This window comes from Furipterus horrens, unplaced genomic scaffold (assembly GCF_987537825.1).
Source record: "Furipterus horrens unplaced genomic scaffold, mFurHor1.1.pri manual_scaffold_1, whole genome shotgun sequence".
Taxonomy (NCBI): domain Eukaryota; kingdom Metazoa; phylum Chordata; class Mammalia; order Chiroptera; family Furipteridae; genus Furipterus; species Furipterus horrens.
In genome coordinates, this window is record NW_028327171.1 from 145,793,004 (window position 1) to 145,820,264 (window position 27,261).

The 27,261-nt window shown below is 39.1% G+C and overlaps 1 protein-coding gene across 3 annotated transcripts in view; it reads left to right on the forward strand.

The window, feature by feature from the left end:
• Positions 1-27,261, forward strand: part of EPC2 (enhancer of polycomb 2) — a 192,183-nt gene that overhangs the window by 19,759 nt on the left and 145,163 nt on the right. For all 3 annotated transcript variants that reach the window (XM_090279606.1, XM_090279607.1, XM_090279605.1), the window contains exon 2: positions 8,929-9,065. The gene's annotated coding sequence lies outside the window, so the exon portion shown is untranslated. The remainder of the gene's footprint in view (positions 1-8,928; positions 9,066-27,261) is intronic.

A 27,261-nucleotide genomic window follows, 5' to 3' on the forward strand; every position in this document is an offset into this window, starting at 1 on the left:
GTCATTCCCATCCCCCCTCCACTTTCCATCCTCCACTCTACCAATACCAGCTCCCACCTGCAGTCCTGGCAGCCATTAATCTACTCTTTGTCCCTATGGCATTGCCTATTCTGGACATTTCCTATACATAAAATCAAGTAATATGTGGCCTTATGTGATTGGCTTTTTCCACTTAGCATAATATTTTCAAGATTCATCCATGTTGTAGCATGTATCAGTATTTCATTTATTTGTATTGCTGATTAATATTTCATTGTATGGGTAGACCACCTTTTGTTTATCCATTCATCAAGTGATGAACATTGGGGTTGTTTCCACTTTTTGCCTATTATGAATAATGTTGCTAGTGTACAAGTGTTTGTGTAGATACATGTTTACAATTCTCTTGAGTATACATATACCTAAAAACAGAATTGCAGGGTCATTGGTAACTCTATGTTTAATTTTTGAAGACCTGCCAAACTGTTTCCACAATGGCTATACCATTTGCATTCCCATCAACAATGTATGAGGGTCCCAATTCTACCCATCTTTACCAATACTTGTTATTTTCCTGTTTCAAAAAAGTATAACAATCCTAGTATATGTGAAGTGGTATCTCATCGTGGTGTTGACTTGGATTTTCCTAATGACTCCTGAGGTGGAGCAGCTTTTCGTGTGTTTATTGGCCATTTGCACATCTTCTCTGAAGAACTATCCTCTCAAATGCATATTCACCAATACGACATCTGGCAAGGGGTTAATATGCAAAATTTATAAAGAACTTACAAAACTCAACACCAAAAACAATAAAACAATCTAATTAAAAAATGGACAAAGGACCTAAATAGACACTTCTCCAGAGAGAACATACAGGTAGCCAATAGACATATAAAAGATGCTCAATGTCACTACTCAGAGAGATGCAAATTAAAACCACAGTGAGATATCACCTCACACCTGTTAGAATGGCTATCATCAATAAATCAACAAACAAGTGCTGGCAAGGACGAAGAAAAAGGGGAACCCTAGTGCACTGTTGGTGGGAATGCAGATTGGTGCAGTGTGGAGTTTCCTCAAAAAATTAAAAATTGAACTGCCTTATGACCCAGCTATTCCACTCTGGAAATATATCCAAAGAAACCCAAAACATTAATTCAAAAGAATATATTCACCCCTATGTTCATTGCAACATTAATTATAATAGCCAATGTTTGAAAGTAGCCCAAGAGTCCATAGTAGATGAGTGGATCAAAGGCTGTGGTACATTTATACAATGGAATACTACTCAGCTGTAAAAAAGGAGGAAATCTCACCCTTTGAGACAGGATGGATGGACCTGGAGAGTATCATGCTGAGTGAAATAAGCCAATCAGAGAAAGACAAATACCATATGACCTCACTTATATGTGGAATGCAATGAACAAAATAAATAACTAAACAAAATAGAAATATGCATACAAAGAACAGACTGACAGTTGTCAGAGGGAAGGGGGGTTTGGGGTGCTGGGTAAAAAGGTGATGGGATTAAGCCAAAAAACAAAAACAAAACTCACAGACACAGAAAGAAGAATAAACAAAAACAAATGCTTTGCCCATTTTTTAATTGTTTAACTTTTAATTGAGTTGTAAGTGTTGTTTCTACATTCTGGATAATAGTTCCTTATCAAATATACAATCTGCCTATATTTCCTCCCATTCTGTGACTTGTCCCTTCACTTTCTTAGTAGTGTCCTTTGATGAACAAAAGTTTTAATCTTAAAATAGTTTTATTTTGTCTTTGGTTACTGTGCTTTTGACATCATATGGAAAAAGCTGCCTAATACAAGGTCACACAGATTTATACTTACGTTTTCTTCTAAGAGTTTTATAGTATTAGCTCTTACACTGAGACTTTGATTTATCTTGAGTTAACATTTGTATACATTCTTTTGCATGTAAATATCCAGTTGTCCCAGCACCCACTTGCCTTTTTTTTAATCCCTATAAATTTTCTATTCATATCTGTTTCCCATTTTATTCTTACTGGGTATTTTATGGATTTGTCAGAGTCATCTGTCTAGTAAAACATTTAGTCCTTTGCTATATGAATTATAAATATTCTTGCTCGATTATGATTAATCTGTTAACTTTGCTATGGTAGATTGGTTTGTTGGTTGTTTTCACATGTCTTTGTCTGATTTTTAGCCATGCAGTTATATTAAATTTTGGGTCATCAAATTAATCAGTGTCTATCTTTATGGCTTTTGACTCTATGTCAAGCCCTCCTTCATGACATCTCTTCTGAAGTGGTAATAAAACAGTGAAGTGACAGAGATCAACATCATGAGATACCTGCAAGTGATAACTAAAGCATGAGAATGAGTAAGTTCTTTAGAAGAAAGTGTGCAGAGACAGTAGGGAGGAGGGCCAGGTACTGTGCCTTTGGGAACATAGAAAACCAGAGGTTGAGAGAGCAAAGAATATCCAGAAGAAATAGATCAATGAGGAGGAAGGGAAAGGAGATGATGTGGGCACTACCCAACAGGGACAAGAGTTCCAAGCAGAGAGTTGTTGCAAGCTCCAGCTACAGCAGGAGTTTTAGGAAAGCAGTTTCCTAGACTGTGGGAAGTCACGCTGCCGGGTACATGGCGCAGGTGTGCTGGGAGAAAACGCAGACAGCTCGTTTAGGAAGTGTGGCAGTGAAAAGACTGAGAAAATCCAAGGGGGCAGAGTCTCATAAAGTTTTATTTTCTTTCCAAAAAGAGAAAAATGGAGAAATTTTGCCGTGATTTAAGTTTAAGAACCAGGAGACTTTTGCCAATAAGAGTAAGGATTTAAGAATCTTAGTTAATTCCCATGTTGAGTAAAAGCCAGAATGGAAAACAGTCATGCATTTAAAGGAGTTAATATAGCTAGAGTGGATCCTACAGTACTAGTATTAGTTTTGGTCTCTGGGAAGCAGGTACTGAGGGGGAATTAGCAGTGCAAAAGATTATTGAGTGTAATGCTTATAAAAGATAAAAGGCAAGGGAGGCAAGACCAGGCAGGGGACACATTCAGACCATGATGCATATATAAGAGTCCTTTGCCAACTCACTGGGGAACTCTGGGGTAAGACTGTCTGTCAGAGGAGTCTTGGCTAGGTGTACATGGTCTGGCCCTGAGCAATATGTCAGATGCTGATAAGTGCTAAGAATGTGGGGAGAAATGAGGATGGCAGAGGGGGTTGCAAATTTAAATAGAAACAAAGAGGTGAGTGTGGAAATGTTAGGGAGTAGATGTAGGAGTGGGTGTAGAATAGTAGTTGAGGTCCCAGTGGATGGGGGTGGGGAAGGGAACATCATATAGAGTTACTTTAGAATTTAGCTTTTATATAAGTGAAGTTGAAATAATTGTAGGGTTTGATCAGGGGAGTGACATGGTCTGACTGAAGTCTTTCAAGGATCAGGGATGCTTCATTAAGAATAGACTGAGGTAGTGCAGGTGTAGAAGTGGAGAGATGATGGGTCTGGCTGGTAAAAGATGGTCAGATTCTGGATGTAAGTACATAAATCCAATAAGATTTTCTGATGAATTAGATGTGGAATGTGAGAATAAAGAGGCATTAAGGATAAAGCTAAGTATATTAGTTCTCTATTGCTCTGTAACAAGTTACGTCAAATATGCAGAACTATGGGATAATAAATGGGTGTTGTTTTAAGCTGCTAAATTTGTGGTGATTTCTTATGGCTGTCATAGAAAATGAATAAACCTTCCCAAGAAGCTTATTCTATCTTTGAACAGCTCTCATCGTAAAGAAATATCACCTTATTTATTGCACAAAGATCTATCACTCCATTTCTTCCAACAATAGACCTATTTTTAAAATTTTTTATTTGTTGACTTTAGAGAGAGATAGAGGAAGGATGAGAGAGAGAGAGAGAAACATCAATTTGTTGTTGAACCTATTTGTGCATTCATTGATTGATTCTTGTATGTGCCCTGACTAGGGATCAAACCCTCAACCTTAGTGTATAGGAACAATGCTCTAACCAACTTAGCTACCCAGCCAGGGCTAATTTCACTTCTTGAAACCATGCTGACAGCCCATCCTGTATTTGAAGACAGCCCACATGAGCCTTCACTTCCTTGGATCAGAGATACCCTGTGCATTCTCCATCCTGGTTAATTTTCTCTAAATGTATTATGTTGTGTTTTAGGTCTGTGAACTTAAGTTCTAGATAAATGGGAAATTGTTGTAACAATAATATGTTTGAAAAGCCTTTGCGGATTTAGAATATCTTACTCTTCTATTACAAAGGAGAAATTTTCCATCTTTATCACCAAAGATAAACATTTTCTGGACCATCAACCATGCAATTGTCCATAATAGAAAAACATCATTTAGAGTGACCTGAAATCAAGAATGAAGTAGAAAACTGTCAGGAAGTTTTCAGAATTATGAATCTGCATGAACATTATAGATTGTGACACTCAATTAGAATTAAAATTGGATGCTCAGGTAATTAACAGAAATTTCCCCCAGTGAGGTAAACCCAGTGAAAAGCGGCAGCATCTGGGAATTAAGATGTTGTAGTTCATCTGTCCAGCTGGGATGACATTTATTCTTGTTGTAATAAAATTTATTTCTTGTCTCCTGGAACAAGGTGCAGTACCAAGAGATTTGCCAAGACACTAGGGAAGGCAGATGGGACTGAATTTTGCCATGATCCTCAACCAGGAGCTCCTGAAATCTTCCAGCAGCATGGATGGCAAATTAGAACAAAAATGAATAAAATGAGAGAAAAAGAAAAATCTTAAGATAGGAAAGGTGGAGGAAACCTAGCAGGGGAACAACACCTGAATGATCATTAAAATGATTAACCAGTCCATTAAAAGGTGACTTTAAAGATACATTGACATGAGAGAATTGTGGCTATTGGGAATACTTTGGAAAGTGACCAAGAAAAACTAGATTTGATAACTAGAGAGAATGGGTGATTCTGTGGTTGGCTTTGTATTGCTATCCAACAATTTCCAGTTTCATGCACATAGGCACATTTTTCCTCCATTGAATTTTTTGCTTTTTTGGGAAAATATGGCTATGTCTCATGATTTCTTACACTCAATTAATAGAAATTGCCCATTGACTGAATAATGAATGAAGACATTGTTTTAATTAGAATACAGGTCCCTTGGGAGAAAGCTAGATTATGTCAGAAGAAACCATATGTTCCTGACTCCTCCATCCTTCTTCCTTAAATGACCCACTGCTCTGGAGTGTTCTCCTACATGTGGTCCAAAGAATTCTATATTAGGATTGTCTGGGGAAGCTTGTTAAAACTGAAGAATCCTACATCCGGCCCTGGCTGGGTAGCTCAGCTGGTTAGAGCATCATCCCGCTACACCAAGGTTGTGAGTTCACAATCTCCAGTCATGGCACATACATGAAGCAACCAATGAATGCATAAATGAGTGGGACAACAAATCAATATCTATCTGTCTGCCTCCCTTTCTCGCTCTCTAAAATCAATTTTAAAAAAAGAATCCTACAGCCTACTGCTCTAGACCCACTGAATCAGAATCCAGGAGGTAGAGGTATTAATTGTAATTTGCATACAATTAAATACATATAAATATATCATTCCATGGAATTTGAGAAATGTATGCACCCCATGTAACTGCCATCCCAAACAAAACTTCTACCATTTTAGGACATTTCCTTAGACCCCTTTCCAATCACCCCAGCCCCCTAGAAGCTATGACTTCTCATTTCTACCCGGATCTTTCATTCAGCAGGTTTCTGAGGTTTATGCATGATATAACATGTATTGATAATTAGGTCTTTTTTATTAACTAATATTACATTGTAGGAATGTGTTTATATAATTTGTTTATACATTCCCCTGTTGATAGACATTTGATTTGAGCATTTGTTTTCTATGCAATATAACAAATCACAACAAACGCAGCAGTTCAAACAACACACATTTATTGTCTCACGATATTTGCAGGTTGGTACTCTTGGACATGGTTTAGCTGGATCCTGTGTTCAGTCTCATAAAGCTGCAACCGTGGTGTCAGTCAGACTGCATTACCGATTGGAGCGCAGGGTCCTCTTCCAAGCTCCCATGGCTGTAGGCAGAATCCAGATCCTTGCAGTTGTAACACTAAAGATCTTGGCTTCTTACTAGCTGTAGCTAGAGCTTCTGCCACGTTGCCCTCTCTGTAGACAGTTCATAATTTAGTTCTTTCCTCCTTCAAGGCCAGCAGGAGAGTCTCCCTCTTCAGTCTGCTAAAATGAAATCTTACATAAAATATAACCATGGGAGTGACATCTCCTCACCTTTGCCATATTGAGTAGAAGCCAAGCCACAAATTTCACCCAAACTCAAAGAGAGGGGATTATACAGACTGTGGGTTATTGGGGGCCACCTTAGAGTGTGTCGACCAGAAGTTGTTTCTAGTTTTTAGTAACTATGAATACTAGTACACCAGTCTTTAGGTGAACATATGCCCTCATTTCTGTTGGATAAAGACCTAGGAGTAGGAATTGTTTGATCACAGAGTAGGTGTTTGTTTAACCTTATGAGAAAATGTCAAACGGTTTTTCACAAGGCCAGCATAGTTTTACTTTTCTTTCTAAAATGTAATGATAGTTCCAGCTGCCTCCCCCCACCTTTTTTTTAATTTTTTTTATTTTTTGCCAATATTTGCTGTCTTTGTCATTTCTGCCACTTTCTACTGGATGTAAAGTTTGCATTTTTCAAAAGCTCTGCGGGTGATTCTTACACATATTCAACCACTGCTTTAGAAGTATGAGTCATAGAGAACTTTCCAAGGCTACGCAGTTACAGGTCCCTCAGAAACCAGTCCCCAAACCTGACTGATGAACTGAATCCCAGGCAGCATTTGTTAAAAGCAGAATCTGGGCCTGACTTCAGACCTTCAGAGCCAGCATCTGCAGGAACGCAATTTGGGAATCTGTATTTCCCAAATAACTTCTAGCTGATCCTTTGACCTGCAGGGTCTGGAAACCCGAAAGCATCTTTGGTGTGCCCTCACACTGAGAAAACCTTGTGAAGCAGATGTAGGACTCTGAGGTGGCACCACAGACACTCCCTGATGCATTGATAAAGTGTGTTAGCACACAAGCATCCTTATTTGCTCCCTGTGAGTCTTACATTGCTGATGACACAGCTTCATGAGAGAAAAGAAGCTGGGGAACTGGAGTTCAGGTACTTGGCTTTACTAACAAGACATGTCTCATTCAAGGAACTCACTAATCTCGTGTGATAATCTCCTGGTATTTTCAGGAAGACCTCACATTTCTTTAAGAAGCTCTTCTTTGAAAAATATTGTTGAACACATGCGATATAGTGGGCCCCACCACGTGCTCATGAGTCCTGGATGGGAGCTGGAGGGGACAGACACAGGCAATTGCCATCTTGGTACTAAGTCCCAGAAAGGGAAAGTGCAGGGCCCTCTGAGAGAGCAAGACAAAGCCTCCTCCAGGTTTCTTATTCTCTAAGTATCATTTTTTTTAAATCATGTTTATATGACTAGATGTAACTAACTCTTTGCTAACCAGCAGTCTTTCTCCTTTAGGCAAGTCTACCTCAGGGGGGTCATGTCAGGGATATAGGAGGGCTGCCAGACACCTCCATGCCACTGAGTTGAGAGAGCCAGAGGGAGGGGGGACAGAAGGATGGGTGCATGTGGCCAGCTTGCACTCCAACACTGGCGGTGAAAAGTTGACAGTGTGTAGACCAGGAATTATGAGACCCTCACTGTGCTGCTAGCTGATGTCTTAGGGATGCACATACCTCTGCTTCTTCCACGGGAAAAAATAGAATAAAATGGTGCCTCAGCAACCTGTATATACAGAGTGTCTGAAAAGCCCGGGAACATAGAATAAACCTATTTTTAAACACTGTGCTACTGCATTTTCAAATAAGATGCTCAATATTATTTTTTGTCTACCTCCAGACACATTTTCAGGTAAAATTCTTCTAAATGCCAGTATACTACAGAACATCCAAGAAAGTCTGGAAACAGAGAAAATAAGTACTTACTGTACTTTTTCAAATGAAAAATGGGACTCATTGCTTTATATTTAGAAGTTCACCTGAAAAGATGCATGAAGATTGATTTAAAAAACACATACTGAGCACAGTATAGAAAAATATAACTGCTCTGCTGTTTAAAAATAAGTTTGTACTATGTTGCCCAACTTCTAAAACACCCTGTATATTGTCCCATTGAACTCCCACAGCAGGACCTGAGGTCAGAGAGGTTGCACAACTTGACCCAGGTCTCCCAGGAGCTCCGTGGCAGAGCCAGGATTTAACCCTTTGAGTGTCATGCGTGATTTGAAATTTGGATCAACAAGTGAAAAAGTTATATCAATATATAACCTAAAGCCCTGGCTGCTGTGGCTCAGTGGATTGAGTGTCGGCCTGCGAACCAAGTGTCGGCCTGCGAACCAAGTGTCGCTGGTTTAATTCCCAGTCAGGGCACATGACTAGGTTGCACGTCAGGTTCCCAGTTGGGGGCGCAAGTGAGGGGCAACCACACAGTGATGTTTCTCTCCTTCTCTTTCTCCTTTCCCCTCTCTGTATAAATAGATAATAAACAAATAAACAAACAAATATATATATATATATAACCTGAGGTACAAAGAAAGAGAACAGACATAAAATACAAATTATCCCATTGTTATTTACTTTTATAGTCATCAAAAAAAGAGTAATTGGGAGCAATGCTGGCACTTTTGGGAAAATTTGTCAGTGTCACTCACAACAACATTGGCATTCAAAGGGCTAAAGCTTACCTGACCAAGGCCTAAGACCACCTGCTTTCTCCTTCAGAACATTTCTTCCAAGCCCCAAGCTCCACACAGGGTTGTTGAGAGACCATGGTGCTTTCCTGACACCTTGATGGCACCCTTATTCTATCAAGTCACATGCCCATCTCTTATTATTGTAGGCTTCAGGACACTTTTGGAGACCCCAAGGAAGGCAAAGGACCCTCTCTCCTGACGACTGAGATTTGGATTCAGTGTCAAGGCATGTGCAAGACTCTTGAAGGCCATCACTGGACTCCCTTGGGGATCATAGACCCAGGTAAAGAACCCCATTTTTTGTCTATAAAGTTATTAAAGACAAAGAGAGAAGCCTCCATTTTTCTACCTCTGTCTAACTGCAAGTTTAGTAAACAGTGGAGCTCTGGAGGTGTTTGCACTTATGTGAAGGTGCTTTAGAAACTGTTGGGAGTACTGTAAGGAGGTCACTGAAGGAAAAAAGAAGGAAGAAAAAATCCTTTCCAAGAACCATGATATTATGAATATAATAAGGCCCAAGAAATAATAAATCTCATTGCTTTCAATAGAGTGCACATAATTATAAAGCAGCAGGGAGTAACTGTCAGCTGTTCACTTCCTGTCTGCATTGCTGTGTACACGAGCGTGTGCCCATGCATGCACTCCAACCTAACTGCTGCTTGGGGCGAAGGTGCAGACAAGGACATGGTCATTACAGGTATCTTCCATGTAGCACCCAGGAGGCTGAAAAGCTTTATTTCATACTTCCTATACAAGTAGCCACCAACCCTTCTTTGAGGTGCCCTTGTATTCTTTATTGCAGAGAGTCAGAAGTATTTGATTTCCCGGAAAAGGGGTACAATATTAAAGTCCTTTGAATATAGAATGTTCACTCTCTCCAAGTTCAGAAAATATGTTGAGAATGCATCAGTATGCCTCCAATTTTCCTCCTGAGTGCTCCTGGTGCCCATCTCCCTCCCACCATTGCCCCGGCCACTGCACACACACCCCATCCTGATGTCCTTATTGTCCCTCTGAAGAGCTTTCCTCACAAACAAAAACAAGCAATGGACTGAGCTCCACAAACATATTCCATCCCTGCGTGAGGTGCTTGTTCACTAATGAATACCTCCCTCGGGCTTCATGGACAGTAAGGCAAATACAAGACTGGGGACCAACAACTGAATTTTTTACCTCTTGGGCATAAGCTTCTTAATGAAGTGAGAATGAGCCCGCTAGCCCAACCATTGGAAAATCATGTCCAAGATGCATGCCCTAAATATGTTCTGCCTGCCTTCGTACAAATTGACAGCTGCTCACATGAAGAGATTTAATGACATACAATGAGTACATTCATTCATGCATGCAATGAACATTTTTAAATGTCTGCTATATGCTAGGTACTGTGCAATGTGTGGCAGATGCCTGAACTTGCATTCGAATGGAGATGTTCATGAGCATCTCTACTAGAGGACAACACAGGTAAAGGAGCACTGCTTGCAGGCAACGTGGCTACAGTTGGATCACAGGTTGAAGCTCTGTAGAAATTAGTCTGGAATTGTGTGGGGGAATATGGAAGAACTTGGGGGAAGGTAGTTCTGGCAGAAAGAGCAGAATGTGTGAAGATCCAGAGGCAGGGGTGTGCTGGGACCTGTGAGTACCTATTGGGATAGCTGATTGAATGCCTCTCCTCCAAGCCCTGCATTTGTTGATGTCATCCTGATAGCCTGAAATGAGTCACAGGATGGGTACTTACATGACAGAAATTGGCAAACACTCCCTATCAGGACTTTTGGCCTTTAAATTACCAACACACCACTGCCCAGAGGTGATAAAGGACATGGTCATCTAGCAGAAACTGCCAGAAGGTCAGCATGTCTGCTGTGGCTTATGAGATTGGTTAGCTGTGACAGGTGTGGCTGGGTGAGTCATCAGGAATCAAGTCATGAAATGCCTCAACGCTATGCAAAGGAGTTTGGGAGTGATGCTATTTTGTCACGATATTTGTAGCAGCTATCTGTTGTTGATGCTTCCCCAGCATCCATTTTTCTTTCTCCTGGTAAAAGCAGTCCACAATCTAATTGAGGGTAACAAACTAGTTAATGGGATATAGATCATGACAGTCCTTGATGACAAAGGGAGCAAGCTCCGATATTCCAAGTGCTGGGCCCCTGTAACCTCAGGTTTGTTTTTGATTGGGTGGGAAATTTCACATTGATGGTCTTACTGGTTCCACTACAGCAGTGTTTATCAAATGTGGCCTGTGCACCACTCACATCAGAACCACTCAAAGTGGCTGTGTACAGTGGTGAATTCTGGGGTCTACTCCAGAAATGCTCAGTCAGAATATCTGCAAAGGTCCTGCATTTTAGACAAGAACCAAGTGATTCTTGTGGACACTAATGCTGGAGATCTAAAGACTAGGTAGTATTTTTCCTATTATGCATTCATCGTTGACTCTATTTGTGAATTCATTTATTTAACAAATACTTATTGTCAGTCACTATCTCAGGTGCTGAAGAAAAAAGTGATAAATAAGATCAGCCAAGTCCCTGCCCTCAGGAGCTTATAGTTGAGTAGCAGAGGTGGGTGGAGAGAGGCAATAAAGGAAGTGAAGGGGAGTTGTTCCTTTAGATTGGATGGTCAGGAAAGGCTCTATGAAAAGGTAACATTGAATTCTCATTCTAGATAAAACAGACACATGCACATATGTACATATGTGAACTTTATCCTGTTGGACAAATCAAATTTTAAACCCTTTAATGACAGTTTATATTATAGTCACACATTATATATATATGACACATGTTAGATAGATGTCCCAGTCACTCTACTCACCACTGTTAATAGGAACTTCCCCAACCAGCACCCCTAAGCAAGAGACTGCCAAGACTGCCATGTTTTGAACCACATGACACTATTCCAGGAGCAATCAATCCTCAGGATAGCCAGCGGTATAGGAAAACATAAACTGGACAGTCAAATTGGCTCCCAGAAACTGGAATGAGTAAACACTTGGTGAATGAGGTAGGAGAAGCAAGCTCGGGGGCTGAAAGGGTTCACTGAGAGAAATCAGGCAGTTCAGTTGGATCTACATAGGGCCAGAGAAGTTAAGGGGAAATGGAAACTATGAGTAAGATGAGGAAGCAAAAACTCTGAGAAAGCAGAAATAATGAGCTGAAGGCGACAGACCAACAGAGGAGCTGAATAGGCACAAATGGCTCCTATGTCAAGTTGGACAAATTCCTCTTCTCCCTTTCCCTTAACTCTACTCCAATTCCTATCTCCCTGTGGCAGGGTATTTGGATTTCCTGGGTTTCTGATTTTTAAAGCCACCAGCAGTAGCAGCAGAAGCACTGCTTACAACACACATTTTTCAATGCTAACTTGAGTGTGTCTCTGTCACTGGAATTACATATAGTCTTATTTTGAATAATGTAATTGTAGCATGATTTTAGCTTAAACACACACACACCGTACCTGGATATGAGGGAAGTGAGTAGCCATATACTAATTTAGACAGCACAGTTCCCAAATAAAGGCCATGACACTAGAGGGCCTCTAGCACATTTTTGCTTCCCTTCCTACGGGACAGGTTGTGACAGCTTTAAGAGATTTGGAGTTCATTGATCCCAAAGAATAAGAACACTTTGCAGTACTCCCCTGCTTCCTGAAGTTGATTTTATTCTGATGAACTCTTCATCAGTGAGCAGTTGTTCCCTGAAAATAGTTTCTGAAAAGGCTTAAGCATTGGCTATCTCCCTAAAGAAAAAGAAACAGAATGTATAAATGGAAAATGCATCTGATGTCAGACCCTATCACCAGTCTCTTTGACTAATATGAAAAAGAAATGTTTTGGAGCAGCTGAGATATTTAGCTCTGAAAATTATCCAGTGAGGAGCTACTTGGATAATGTTGAATATTTTTTTTCTACAAACCCCCCTTTGAAATAAACCAGACAGAGGTTCCTTTCACTTCCATGGGAGTTTTTAGCAAAAGGAGAAAGGAGGACTTTATAAGCTCTGAACAGCCTCAGATGCCATTCACAGACTTCCTAGCATTCTCTGCCATTTCCCAGTGCTGAAGACCCTGAATGTGGCTTCTCACTGTCGTCATTGTCCCTCTTGGGCACTAGCCTGGCAGCTGAATGCTCTGAGGCTCATAGGCTTTAGAGTATGGGAAGAAGCCATCACACAGGATCACAGACTGTGCAGTGCAGAGTAAGAGATGAGCCGGAACCGTGGTGGTGGGGAGATGAAGCCTTTTCCTGCCCGCCTGTTGCCTCATACCCTCCTGAATCACACTTCCTGTCCCAATGTTCCTATCTCAAGTCTCACAAAACCCGGGCTGGAGCACACAGAGAACATCTAGACCAGCAGAGATTTCTCTATCTCCAGGCTGCTTCCAGGAACAAGACCTATATTGCCTGTTTCTTCAAATGTCCTCCTTCCTGATCCCTTGCTGCCAGCTTTCCACTGACTTGGCAGCAAATCTTTGGGGGGTGGGGGGTCATAAGCAGATTCTGACACCCAGTCAGTATACCACGTGCTTGTTCACTATTTCCTCTGCTAGAAAAGCCTCATTTTCTTTGGGTTCTTATTTTCTCACATATATGATGACACGATATATTCAAATTTTTTTCGAAAGGGTAACAGATAAAGCTTCTAGACAACCCTACCACCATCTTCACCACTCCCTTAATTTCTCTTTCATTTATTTGGCAGCTGTGAGTGAATTTTCCAGAAATCCTTTCTGGTAAGCATTCACGATAACTCAGGATAAAATAATCCTAAGAAGATCCTAATGATATTGGGCCCATAAGCACAATATGCAGGGACTCAATATGCAGGAATCTCTTTCAGGATTTTAGAGCGATGTCCATCCATACTTGACTCATTCTAATAGCTGAACAAATCCACACAGCTCTGGGGGTCGTTCCCAAACCCATTAATATCTCCTTTCCCCATTCTATGCCTGTATTCTCCTCACCATAATACAGTCCCCTCTGGTTCTAAGCCATGTGCTCTTTGAGATTAGAGCCAGGATGGACTTTCTTTGTTTGTTTGCTTGTTTGTTTGTTTTATTTTTAGAGAGAGGGGAAAGGAGAAAGAGAGGGAGAGGAACATTCCTTTGTGGTTGCTTCTCACTCGCGCCCCCAACTGGGGACCTGACGTGCAACCTAGTCATGTGCCCTGACTGGGAATTGAACCAGCGACACTTGGCTCGCAGGCCGACGCAGGATGGACTTTTAAGTAGATATCAACTACAAAATATAATTGAGGGAACTTTGAAAAGATAGCTTTCCTTGAAATATATTGCCCTTCCTGTATTAGATAGGAATGCTTCTGGCTGCAAGTAATAAAAAACATATAATTGTGCTTTAAATCATTCTTATTGGCAAGAGGCTGGTTCAGGGTTCGATCAGTGGCTCAATGATGCTGACACACAGATAGACACTCTCCACTCTTTCCCTCATTCATCCTCACGGAGTTGCCTATTTTCCTGCCTGCCTGTTGCCTCATGGTCAGTCACATGCAATCACATCCCCATAAGAAAGTGAATGGAGAGAAAAGGACCCAAAGTCTTTCTTCTTATGAGGGCCAGATTTTTTTTTTAGTCTGAGAAGGGAAGCTGGAGCTCAGTTATACGCCCACCACTAGACCAGTCACTGATGAAGGAGAATCCCATTGCCAGGAATAAGTAGAGCAATTGTGATCCATCTCTGGGATTACCAATTAGAATTGGGACTACCTTTCCTGAAATCAAGGAATTAAGTTCTGTGATGAGGCAAGAGAGGCAAGGGTGGGAGAATGGGTGTTGGGGAGACAGCCAACAGTGCCTGCTATAACCACTAAGCTTGCTGATGCCTGGAATCCCACGATTGTTGCATTGGTGCTTTAACCCAACAGAGGTTCTGCCCTGGGGAAAGAAAGTTCACTACATTTTCAAGATATTTATACCCAACAAACATTTAGTTCATATCATTTCTTACAACAGTATCAAATAGGAAATTAAAAAGCAAGAGAAAAAATATTTCCTAAGAGTAATAGTGATGTGCTTGTAAATCTTTATCCACTGGCTCGGGAGGAACCCTGATTTATAATTCAGTGATTTCCAATGATGTGAACACTCTTACCATGGTTAGTTTCAAGCTACTAATGGTTTAGCAGCTATATAGCAAAGTTCATGAAAATATAATAACCAGTTTTTGTGAGCTCATGCAAATGAACTCCAGCACACCACTGAATAAGTTTATACTTAGGTGCCATGCAATTACACTGTACACATTTATCTGTGTGATTGCTCCTTTAATCTAGCACTTATAAAACCTTGTGAAGTAGATATTCTCATCACCATTTCACAGATGGGAAGCCAGGGCTCAAGGAAGCTGAGTCTTTTCCCATTTCTTCTGAGTCTAGGTACTAATAAGAGCCCCATGAGAGCTGAAGGCTAAGAAAGCTCCAGATACTGGCACTTTTATGTGGGTACCAGCAAGTTCTTATTACTGGAATTATGTGCACTGTCAACTCTTATTGCCCTTGGAGTAATAAAAACTAGGGCAGACTGAAAGTCACTGGATGCCTTTATTCTTGTTTTGAAGAGAAGAAAAAAAGAAAAGGAAAATGAAACGATTTCATCAGAAACATCCAAAACAGAACACCTTCTGTTCTCATTGTGAATGTTTTACACTTGTGAGAAAGGTTAGGTCCTCCTTATTTCTTGTGACATCAAAAGAAATTTTTCTGAAAGCACTCACATTGGCATTCATTTCTACCTTTATACCAGGGAACAGCCTTGTGGCTCCAATGTATGGGCAGCTTTTACAACTTGTGCATTTCCTTATTATAGAAACATTCCCCAGCATTTCTGTGAGTCGCAAGACTCACTTTTCCCTTTGCCTGCATCATTTCGTTGTAGTGAGGTGCAACTGTGGTAATGAGAAGTGGGAAAATGCTCCCTATTGGTAAAGTGTTTTTGAAAATGTATGGAACCATTGTTTTTGTTACCATGAGCAGTCTTGGCCCAGGTTGAGTATTCTCCAACCAATGAGCCTTTCCTCATGACAAGAAAAACTTTCTGGCTCCCTTTCCCCTTCCCCTGCATGGTTCACATTTCATAATCTTTTCCTTCCTGGCTATTGACACAGAATTCTGGGAAAATTCTCAATTCCAATTCATCAGTTGAGGTCTCTGGCAAGGCCCATGTCACCCACTAGAGGAAAAAGGACCTGAAGTAGCTGCTGACCCATTTCTGGGATTTTACTGCCATGTACACCCAATGCTCTACCTCCACAGTCTCAAGGTTAGGCCTTCTAGTCAGCAACTTCTTTCAGTGTTTCTGGCTTATGGGCCTGGTACTAGTATGAGGTTCTGATGCAAGCCTGCTCCCCAGGGGTGGAATCGGTTCTGTCCAGGAGAACTCTGTCTGCACCTTTCAGAGTCTGAGAAGATTCCAAAAGGACAAAAAGTTTTGTTTTCCCTGACAACAGTCAATCTGCATTGATGTGACAAATATGGCCTACTCTCCTCCTCTTTCTTCCACTTCACCCAGATTCTACCTAGACTTCCCCTCTCCAAGGTCCGGTCCCCTAGACCCAGTCATGCAAACACAACATCCCAGGTGGTCAACATTACAAAGGGACTTAACAGATGGGCTCCCCTATTCACCACTCCTTGACTGTGAACACAGCCCAATTGCTCCGTGCAGAAAACAGCTCTAAGGCTACAACATTCTTACAATTTTTTATTAAATAAAATAAAGCCTGTGACCCAAAATAAAAGTTATCCTCTCCCACATCATAGGCATTCATTAATTAGTCATTAAACATAACCATAAGCACCCTGGAGAAAGACGGAAGTTGAAAAGAAATTGGCTAGAAGTTACAACTCAAACCAGAGTGGTAGGAAGCAACCAACTTTGGGCAAAAGGGCAATTTTGATTATGAAGTAAGACATTACCTCCTTGAATTCCTATTGCCTTTCCCCTCAGAACAAACCCATAGTTCCTATACTCTGAGACCTAGGATTAGAAGGAGCCAGCAAGATAGAATGACCATTGAGACTGTTCTAGAAGCATATTCTAGGCAAAGAAAAGCAGATTTTAGAATCAGCACCATTATAATGTATTTACATCTAAACACATTGTAACAAAAATTGCTTCTTGTCTATAACTGAGTCTTCTCCCACATTCTTTTTCCTCTGGTGGATTTGGAGCCATTTTCCAGTTTCAGTCTTACACTGCTTTTACAGGTGCATTGTCTGGTCACATTATACAGAAAGATAATGACACAACCTTGCATAAGGCTCTTGGAAAGTTTTATAGCAGATGGACTGACACAGCAGTTCTCAAAGAGTGGCCTGCTGGCTGCTTGGAGTTGGCAAAACTCAATACCCTTTCAAGGGATTAAAGGGTCGAAACTATTTTCATTATAATACTGAGATGTTATTTGCCTTTGCTGCTGTGTTGACATTTGCACTGATGGTGTGAAAGCAATGGCCAGCAAACCTGCCAGTGGTGCCTTTGCACAAATCAAGATGGCAGCATCAGGCAGTAGTCACTATATTCTTTATTGCCACAGAAAGAAAAAAAGAGAAAGAAAGAAAGAAAGAAAGAAAGAAAGAAAGAAAGAAAGAAAGAAAGAAAGAAAGAAAGAAAGAAAGAAAGAAAGAAAGAAAGGAAAGGAGGAAGAAAGAGGGGGAGAAAAGTGAGAGGGAGCAGAGAGAGAGGGAGAGAAACCTATTACAATAAAAAATTTCCTTAGTAGGTAGTAAAAATTATTAATTTCACTTCACCTTCACCCTTGAGTTATGTGTTTCTTAAAATATTCTGTCTGACATGATGGGAAGTATGCATAAAGCACTTCCGTGTGCCAAAGCTTCCATGAATCTCAAAGGAAAACACTTATGTAATTGTTTGAATTGTGAGCTAAACTTCCGCTTCTTCATGGTTATTTTGCAGAAATAGAAAAGAGAAACCAGTTTTAAAGTGAAGCCCACAGACCACCCCATACTTCACCAACCCAGCCACTTAGTTCAGCCAAACCGTTGAGTCTCAGGAGGCAGCGATGCAGACAGGATTAAGCGAGGCCTGTATGTACAGACAATCACTCAGGTAATGAGATCATAGGCTTCTGCCCTATGAAAACAGAACACACATGTTAATTTATGCAACATAACCGACAAACCAGTCTCTAAATCTGCGAGACTGTCTTATTGGGAAGACATGCAGTTGCAAGGCATTTGACATTCTTCTTGCCTATAAATTAAGTATCTTTGATGATGTCACAGATGTAGTTTAACTTTCAAATGAAAACAAACTTTAAATGAAAATAAACTTTAAATACAGTTAGCTGCACTACTTTATAGTCTACCACTAAGCATTGTGATTTTCCTTGAATCGTGATTTTTCTCCTTAAGATTACCCTCCTTCTCATTAAAGGGACTGCATTAAGTCCAGTTTTAATTTATCTTGTTCATTTGCATAAATACAAGAAGAGCAGCAAATGATCACATATGATCTTTATGTCTGCTTTGCTGGAACTTACACAAGGAAACTTTAGGGTGACTTTCAGTCTGCCCTCAGGGCACAGAAACTGAGCCACATACCTGCCATTCAGCCTTACCTCTAAACACCTATTTTTTCCAAGTCCTTCAGGCTCTCCATTGTGCCTTAAAGTTCCTTCTAGCCATCTTTCAGGAAAGCAACCTTCATTCCTTACCTGGAAAGATTGCCATAAACTGCACAACCAACCAAGGTACCAGGTCTTTTTTTCTCGTGGGCTTTTATTACCTTCAAAAGTCAATCCCAGTTCCTCAGGGCTTTTTGGTAACAACCAGAGGTCATGCATGTCTCCTTTAGGTATGACATTCCAGTCAAAGTCATGGTCAACAAAACCTCTATTAACAACTGGTCTTAAGTTTTATGCAAAGAACCTTATGTCATTACTTACTTCTTCAGAATGCCAAATTCTGGAGGGATCAGGTAGGGAGGAAAATATACAGTGTGAAGGAAAATCCTTGTCCTTCTAAATTCCCTAAAATTGCGTTTCCACACTTTACATTTTCTTTTGTTCACTTTCCTAAATGTAAGATTTTTTTTTTTTTTTTTTGAGGGGGTAGGGGGAATTTGCTGGCTCATTTATTAATTTATTTTGCTTTCACTTTTTCCCCCACTAAAAATTTTTGTTTGTTTGTTTTTCTATTACATTTGTCCCATTTTTATCCCATTGTTTCCCTGCACCCTGCCCACCCCTTCTCCCACAGTCAGTTCCCACCCAGTTGTCTATGTCCATGGGTCATTTATACATATTCTTTGACTAGACCCTTCCCCTTCTTACCCCCTTTCTCTCAATCCCCCCTCCCCCCTTGTCACTGTCAGTCTGCTTCTTGTTTACATGCCTCTAGTTCAATTTTGCTCATTTGTTTGTGTTACTCATTGGTCTCCTGTATCAGGTGATAACATATGGTATTTTTCTTAAATTGCCTGGCTTATTTCACTAAGCATAATTTTCTCTAGTTCCATCCATGTTGTTGCAAATTGTAGAAGTTTCTTCTTTCTTTCTCCTACATAGTACTCCATTGTGTAAATGTACCACAGTTTTCTGATCCACTCATCTATGGATGGGCACTTAGGCTGTTTCCAGCACTTGGCTATTGAAAATAGTGCTGCTATGAACATAGGGGCACATAAGTTCTTTTGAATTGGTGTTTCAGGAGTCTTTGAATATAATCCTAGCAACGTAATTGCTGGTTTAAAAGGCAGCTCCATTTTTAGTTTTTTGAGGAAATTTCATACTGCTTTCCATAGTGACTGCACCAGTCTGCATTCCCACCAGCAGTGCACCAGGGTTCCCTTTTCTCCACATCCTCGCCAACACATGCTGTTTGTTGATTTGTTGATGATGGCCATTCTGACCCATGTGAGGTGGTATCACATTGAGATTTTTATTTGCATCTCTCTGATAACTAGTGATGTTGAGCATTCTTTCATATGCCTATGGACGCTCTGTATGTCTTCTGTGGAGAGGTGTCTGTTTAGATCCTTTGCCCATTTTTTAATTGGGTTGTCTGTCTTCTTGGTGTTGAGTCATATAAGTTCTTTATATATTTTGGAGATAAATCCCTTGTCTGAGGTATCATTGGCAAATATGTTTTCCCATATGGTTGGTTCCCTTTTCATCTTGCTGATGTTTTCTTTAGCTGAGCAGAAACTCTTTAGTTTGATGTTATCCCATTTGTTTATCCTTTCCTTTATTTCCCTTGCCTTAGGAAATATATCAGTGAAAATATTGCTGCATGGGATTTCTGAAATTTTCCTGCCTATGTTTTCCTCTAGGACTTTTATGATGTCACAGCTTACATTTAAGTCTTTCATCCATCTTGAGTTTATTCTTGTGTATAGTATAAGTTGGTGTTCTAGTTTCATTTTTTTTGCATGTCCCTGTCCAGTTCTCCCAACACCGTTTGTTGAAGGGGCTCTTTTCACTCCATTTTATGTTTCTCCACCCTTTGTCAAATATTAGTTGACCATATAGATCTGGATTTATTTCTGGGCTCTCTATTCTATTCCATTGATCTATATGTCTGTTCTTATGCCAGTACTAGACTGTTTTGATTACCAGGACCTTATAATATAATTTGGTATCAGGTATTGTGATTCCTCCTACTGTGTTCTTCTTCCTCAAGATTGCTGTGGCTATTCAGGGTCCTTTTTTTTTTTTTTTTTTTTTTTTTTTGGTTCCATATAAATTTTTGAAGTATTTGTTCTAGGTCTGTGAAATATGTCATTGGCATTTTAATAGGAATTGCATTGAATCTATAAATTGCTTTAGGTAGTATGGACATTTTAATGATGTTAATTCTTCCCATCTATGAACATGGTATATGCTTCCATTTATTTGTATCTTCCTTAATTTCTTTCTTCAGTGTTATGTAGTTTTCTGAGTACAGGTCTTTTATCTCCTTGGTTAAGTTTATTCCTAGGTACTTTATTTTTCTTGTTGCTATAATAAATGAGATTTTTTTCTAATTTCTATTTCTGATATGTTATTGTTGGTGTACAGAAATGTCTTCGATTTCTGAATATTGACTTTGTACCCTGCTATTTTGCCAAAATCACTTATTAGGTTAAGTAGTAATTTTGTGGAGTCTGTAGGGTTTTCTATGTACACACTATCATGTCACCTGCAAATAATGACAGTTTACTCCCTCTTTTCCAATTTGGATGCCTTTTATTTCTCTTTCTTGTCTGATTGCTGTGGTTAGGACTTCCAACACTATTTTGAATAGGAGTGGAGAGAGAGTGGACATCCTTGTCTTGTTCCTGATCTCAGAGGGAATGCTTTCAGTTTTTGCCAATTGAGTAAGATGTTGACTTCAGGTTTCCCATATATGGCCCTTATTATGTTGAGGTATGCTCCCCCTATTCCCATTGTGCTGAGTGTTTTCATCATAAATGGGTGTTGTACTTTATCAAATTTTTTTCGGCATGTATTGCTATGATCATGTGGTTTTTGTCTTTCATTTTGTTTATGTGGTGTATTACGTTTATTGATTTGTGAATATTAAACTATCCTTGCATTCCTGGGATAAATCCCACTTGATCGCGGTGTATGATCTTTTTAATGTGTTGCTAGATCCGGTATGCCAATATTTTATTGAGGATTTTAGCATCTATGTTCATCAGCGATATTGGCCTGTAGTTTTCTTTCTTTGTTGTGTCTTGACCTGGTTTTAGAATTAGAGCAATACTGGCTTCATAGAACGAGTTTTGGAATCTTCCTTCTTCTTGGATTTTTTTGAAATAGTTTGAGAAAAATAGGAATTTGCTCTTTCCTAAATGTTTTGTAAAATTCACCTGTGAAGTCATCCGGTCTAGGGCTTTTGTGTGCCAGAAGTTTTTTTATTACTGCTTCAATTTCACTAGTTGTTATAGGTCTGTTCAAGCTGTCTGCTTCTTCTTGATTCAGTTTTGTAATATTACAGTAGTCCCTCTCTATATTGCGGTTCACTTATTGAGGCCTCACTGTATCGCGGGATTTTAAAAAATATTATATTTAATTATTTATCACGGATTTTTCGCTATATCGTGGGATTTTGCAGTACTGTATACGTATGTTGTTAAAGTTACATAGGTTTAAGAGTGTAGAATAAATGTAAGGTTCCTACTTCGCAGGGGGATGTAGAACATAATACCCAAAATAAGTGAGGGAATGCTGTATATGTTTCCAGAACTTTGTCCATTTCATCTAGGTTGTCAAATTTCTTTTGATACAGTTGTTTGTAGTAATTTCTTACAATCCTTTGTATTTCTGTGATACCGATTGTGATTACTCCTCTTTAGTTTCTGATTTTATTTATTTGGGTCCTCTCTCTTTTTTTCTTTATGAGCCTGGTTATAGGCTTATCAATTTTCTTTATCTTTTCAGAAAACCAGATCCTGGTTTTATTGATCTTTTGAATTGTTTGTTTAGTCTCTATGTCAACTAATTCTGCTCTGATCTCGGTGATTTCCTTCCTTCTACTCGCTCTGGGCTTTGTTTGTTGTTGTTCCTCTAGTTATTGTAGCTGTAGTGTTAGAATTTTTATTAGCGATTCTTCTATTCTTTTTAGGTAGGCTTGTATTGCTACTAACTTTCCTCTCAGGACTGCTTTCGCTGTGTCCCATAGGTTTGGGGTTATTGTGTTTTCATTTTCATTTGTTTCCAGAAACTTTTTATTTCTTCCTTGATGTCATTGTTAACCCATTCATTATTTAATAGTATGTTATTCATTCTCCATGAGTTTGAATGTTTTCAAGTATTTTTGTTGAGGTTGATTTCCAGTTTCAAGGCATTGTGATCTGAGAAGATGCTTGATATAATTTCAATTTTCTTGAATTTGTTGAGGCTTGTTTTGTGTCTTACCATGTGGTCTACCTTTGAGAATGTTTCATGTGCACTTGAAAAGAATGTATATTTTGCTTCTTTGTGTGAAAAGTTCTATATATATCAACTAAATCCATTTTATCTAGAGTGTTGTTCAATGCCTCAATATTCTTGGTGTTTCTTTGCTTTGAAGATCTGTCCATTGTTGACAATGGGGTGTTAAAGTCCCCTACTGTGAGTGTGTTGCTGTCTATATCCTTCCTGAAGTCTTTCAAAATTTTCCTTACATATTTGGGTGCTCCTAAGTTGGGTGCATATATGTTTACAAGGGTTATATCTTCTTGATCGATTTTTCCCTTAAGTATTATGAAATGTCCTTCTTTCTCTCTTTTTATGCCCTTTGCTGTGAAATCTGTTTTGTCTGATGTAAGTATTGCTACCCCAGCTTTTTTTTTTTCATGTCCATTTGCTTGAAATATTTTTTTCCATCCCTTCACTTTCAGTCTGTGTAGATCTTTTGTTCTAAAGTGGGTCTCTTGTAGACAGCATACATGTGGGTCATGCTTTCTAATTTATTCAACTACCCTATGTCTTTGAATGGTGCATTTAATTCATTTACATTTAAGGTTGTTTTTGATGGGTACCTATTCATTGTCATTTTTCCCCTCTGTACATGTTTTCCTCTCTGTCTCTCTCTGTTTCTTCATCTTCTTAATGCAGACCCTTTAGCATCTCTTGCAATGCTGGTTTGGTGGAGATGTATTCTTTTAGCCTTCTTTTGTCTGGGAAACTCCTTATTTCACCTTCTATTTTGAATGAGAGCCTTGCTGGGTAGAGTATTCTTGGTTGTAGGCTTTTGTTTTTCATTGCTTGGAATATTTTTTGCCATTCCCTTCTGGCTTGTAGTGTTTCAGTTGAGAAATCTGATGATAGACTTATTGCAGCTCCCTTGTACGTTATTAGCTCTTTCTCTCTTGCTGCTTTTAGGATTCTCTCTTTGTCTTTGAATGTTGCCATTTTAACTATGATGTGTCTTGAAGTGGGCCTGTTGGGGTTCATCTTCATTGGGACCCTCTGTGCTTCCTGGACTTGTGTGACTTTTTCTCTCATCAAGTTAGGGAAGTTTTCTGTCATTAGTTTTTCAAAGAGGTATTCTATCCTTTGCTCCTCTTCTTCTCCTTCTGGTACTCCTATGATATGGATATTATTACATTTCATGTTGACCTTAAGATCTCTTAAAACTTCTTCATTCTTTTTCAGTCTTTTTTTATTTCATTGCACTGTCTGGGAATTTTTTTCTACATTGTCCTCCAGCTCACTGATCCGATCTTCTCCTTCCTCTAGCCTGCTTTTAATTCCTTCTACTCTGTTCTTCAATTCAGAAATTGTATTTTTCATTTTCTCCTGGCTCTTATTGATAGTTTCTATGTCCTTTTTCATGCTGGTGTATTTCTCAGTAAGTTCCTTGTAGTTTCCCTAGAGTTCTTTGTAGTTTTCCTTTAGCTCGCTGAGTTCATTGAGCTTACCTATAATCCATCTTTTGAATTCCATGTCTGATAGTTTGCTTCCTTCTTTTTCATTTAGCACTCTTTCTGGGGATTCCTCCTTTCCTTTTGATGGTTTTTTTCTCTGTCTCCCCATTTTTGTGACTCTTCTTGTCTGTTGCTGCTTCTTAGATTGATCTTCACTTCCTGGATCTGCCCCTGGTGGCATCAGATCGTGTACTAGTCTCTAGAAATATTATTTTTAAGTGACTTAATAAGCAAATGTCTTTTAACATTTCTCAGATTTAATTTCAGTATGGTAAATATTGATATAGTCCTTAGTGCAAAAGCTCTTTGGGGATCCTCAATATTTTAAAAGTTAATCTTTGTTGTATATTTTAAATTATTATTTAGTCCCTTTATACTCCCACCCCCAGTAATCACCACATTGTTGTCCATGTCCATGAGTCCTTTTTTCCTTTTTTCTCAATCCTTCCACCCTTGAACCTCCCTCTGACCCTAGCTGTCATCCTGCTCTTCATCTATGAGTCTGTCCCCATTTTCCTTGTTAGTTCAGTTTGTTCATTAGATTCCACATATGAGTGAAATCATATGGTATTTATCTTTCTCTGACTAGCTTATTCCACTTCACATAATGTTCTCCGGGTCCATCCATACTATCACAAATGGTAAAATTTACTTCCTTTTTATGGCCAAGTAATATTCCATTGTGTAAGTGTCCCGTAGTTGTTTTAACGACTCATCTACTAATGGATACTAGGGCTGCTTCCATATCTTGGTGATTGTAAATAACACTGCAGTGAACATAGGGGTACTTATGTACTTTCAAATTAGTGTTTTGGGTTCCTTCGGATATATTCTCAGAAGTGGGATAGCTGGGACAAAGGTAGATCCATTTTTTATTTTTCGAGGTATCTCCATATTGCTTTTCACAGTAGCTGCACCAATCTGCAATCCCACCAACAGTGCACAAGGATTCTTTTTTCTTCACATTCTTACCAGCACTCATTGTTTATTGATTTATTGATGATAGCCATGCTGACAGCTGTAAGATGATATTTCATTGTGCTTTTAATTTGCATTTCTCTAATGATTAGTGACATTGCGCATCTTTTCATATGGCTACTGGCCATCTGTATGTCCTCCTTGGAGAAGTGTCTTTTCAAGTCTTTTGCCCATATTTTAATTGGCTTGTTTGTTTGTTTTTTTAATTGAATTTTGCAAGTTCTTTATAAATTTTGGATATTAACCTTTTATCAGATGTATCGGTGAATATGTTCTCCCATTTTGTGGGTTGTCTTTTCATATTGTTGATTATTTTCTTTGCTTTACAAAAACTTTTCAGTTTGATGTAGTCCCATATATTTATTTTTTCTTTCACTTCCCTTGCTTGGGGGAGATATATCCAATAAAATATTGCTACAAGCAATGTCCGAGATTTTGCTGCCTATGTTTTCTTATATAAGTTTTATGTTTATATGTCTAACATTTAAGTCTTTGATCCATTCTGAATGTATTATTACGGGTGATGTAAGAAGGTAGTCTAGCCAGGCTGGTGTGGCTCAGTGAATTGAGTGCTGGCCTGTGAACCAAAGGGTCACCACTTCAATTCCCAGTCAGGGCACATAGACATGTGGTTGCAGGCCAGTTCCCCAATTGGGGGTATGCGAAAGGCAACCACACATTGCTGTATCTCTCTCTCTCTTTTTCCCTCCCTTACCCTCTCTCTAAAAATAAATAAAAATCTTTTTAAAAAGGAAAGTGGTCTAGTTTCATTTTTCTACGCATTTGTGTCCAATTTTCCCAATACCATTTATTGAATAAACTATCTTTAGCTCATTGTATATGCTTGCTTATTCTGTCATATATTAATTGACTATAAGGTATGGGTTTATTTCTGGGCTCTTTATTCTGTTCCATTGTTCTTTGTGTCTGTTTTTATGCCAGTACCATGCTGGGTGCTTTGTTTGTTTGTTTTTTGTTTTTATTTATTTTTAGGGAGAGGAGAAGGGAGGGAAAAAAAGAGGGTGAGAAACATTAATGTTAGTTGCCTCTCACACACCCCCATTGGGGACCTCACCCACAACCCCCACATGTGCCCTGACTGGAAATCAGATCTGCGACCCTTTGGTTCACAGGCCAGCGCTCAATTTACTGAGCCACACCAGCCAGGGTCTATGCTGTTTTGATTACTATGGCCTTAGAATATTGTTTGATATTAGGTAATGTGATACCTTCAACTTTGTTCTTCTTTCTCAGAATTGCTGTTGCTATGCAGGCCTTTTGTGGTTCCATATAAATTTTTTAAATATTTGTTCTAGTTCTGTGAAATATGTCATTGGAATCTTGATATGAATTGCATTGAATCTCTAGATTGCTTCAGGTAATATGAACATTTTAATGATGTAAATTCTTCCTATCCTTTATACGATATGTGCTTCCACTTATTTGTATCTTCAACTTATTTCTTCAGTGTCTTATAATTTTTGAGTACAGGTCTTTTACATTCTTCATTAGGTTTCTTCCTAGGTATTTTATTCTTTTTGTAGTAATTGTGAATGCAATTGTTCTCTTAATTTCACTTCTTGTTCGTTTATTATTGCCCTATAAAACTGCAACTGATTTCTGGATATTAATTTTGTATCCTGTTACTTTGCTGAATTCATTTATCAGTCTAATAGTTTCTTGATGGAATCTTTGGGGTTCTCTATATACAGTATCATGTCCTCTGCAAATGATGACAGTTTTGCTTCTTCTTTTCCAATTTGGATGGCTTTTACTTCTTTCCTGTCTGATTTCCTTTCTTTCTTTCTTGTCTGATTGCTATGTTGAACAAAAGAGATGAGAGCCAGCATCCCAGTCATGTTCCCAATTGAATGAATTCAAGGTAAAGGTTGTAGTTTTTGCCCATTGAGTATGATTCTGGAAGTGGGTTTGTCATATACGGCCTTTATTATGTTTAGGGGTGTTCCCTCTGTTTCCATTTTGCTTAGAGTTTTTATCATAAATGGGTGCTGGGTTGTATCAAATACTTTTTCTGCATCTATTGATATGACCATGTGGTTTTTATCCTTCATTTTGTTTATGTGTCAAATCACATTTATGGGTTTACAAATGTTGTACCAACCTTG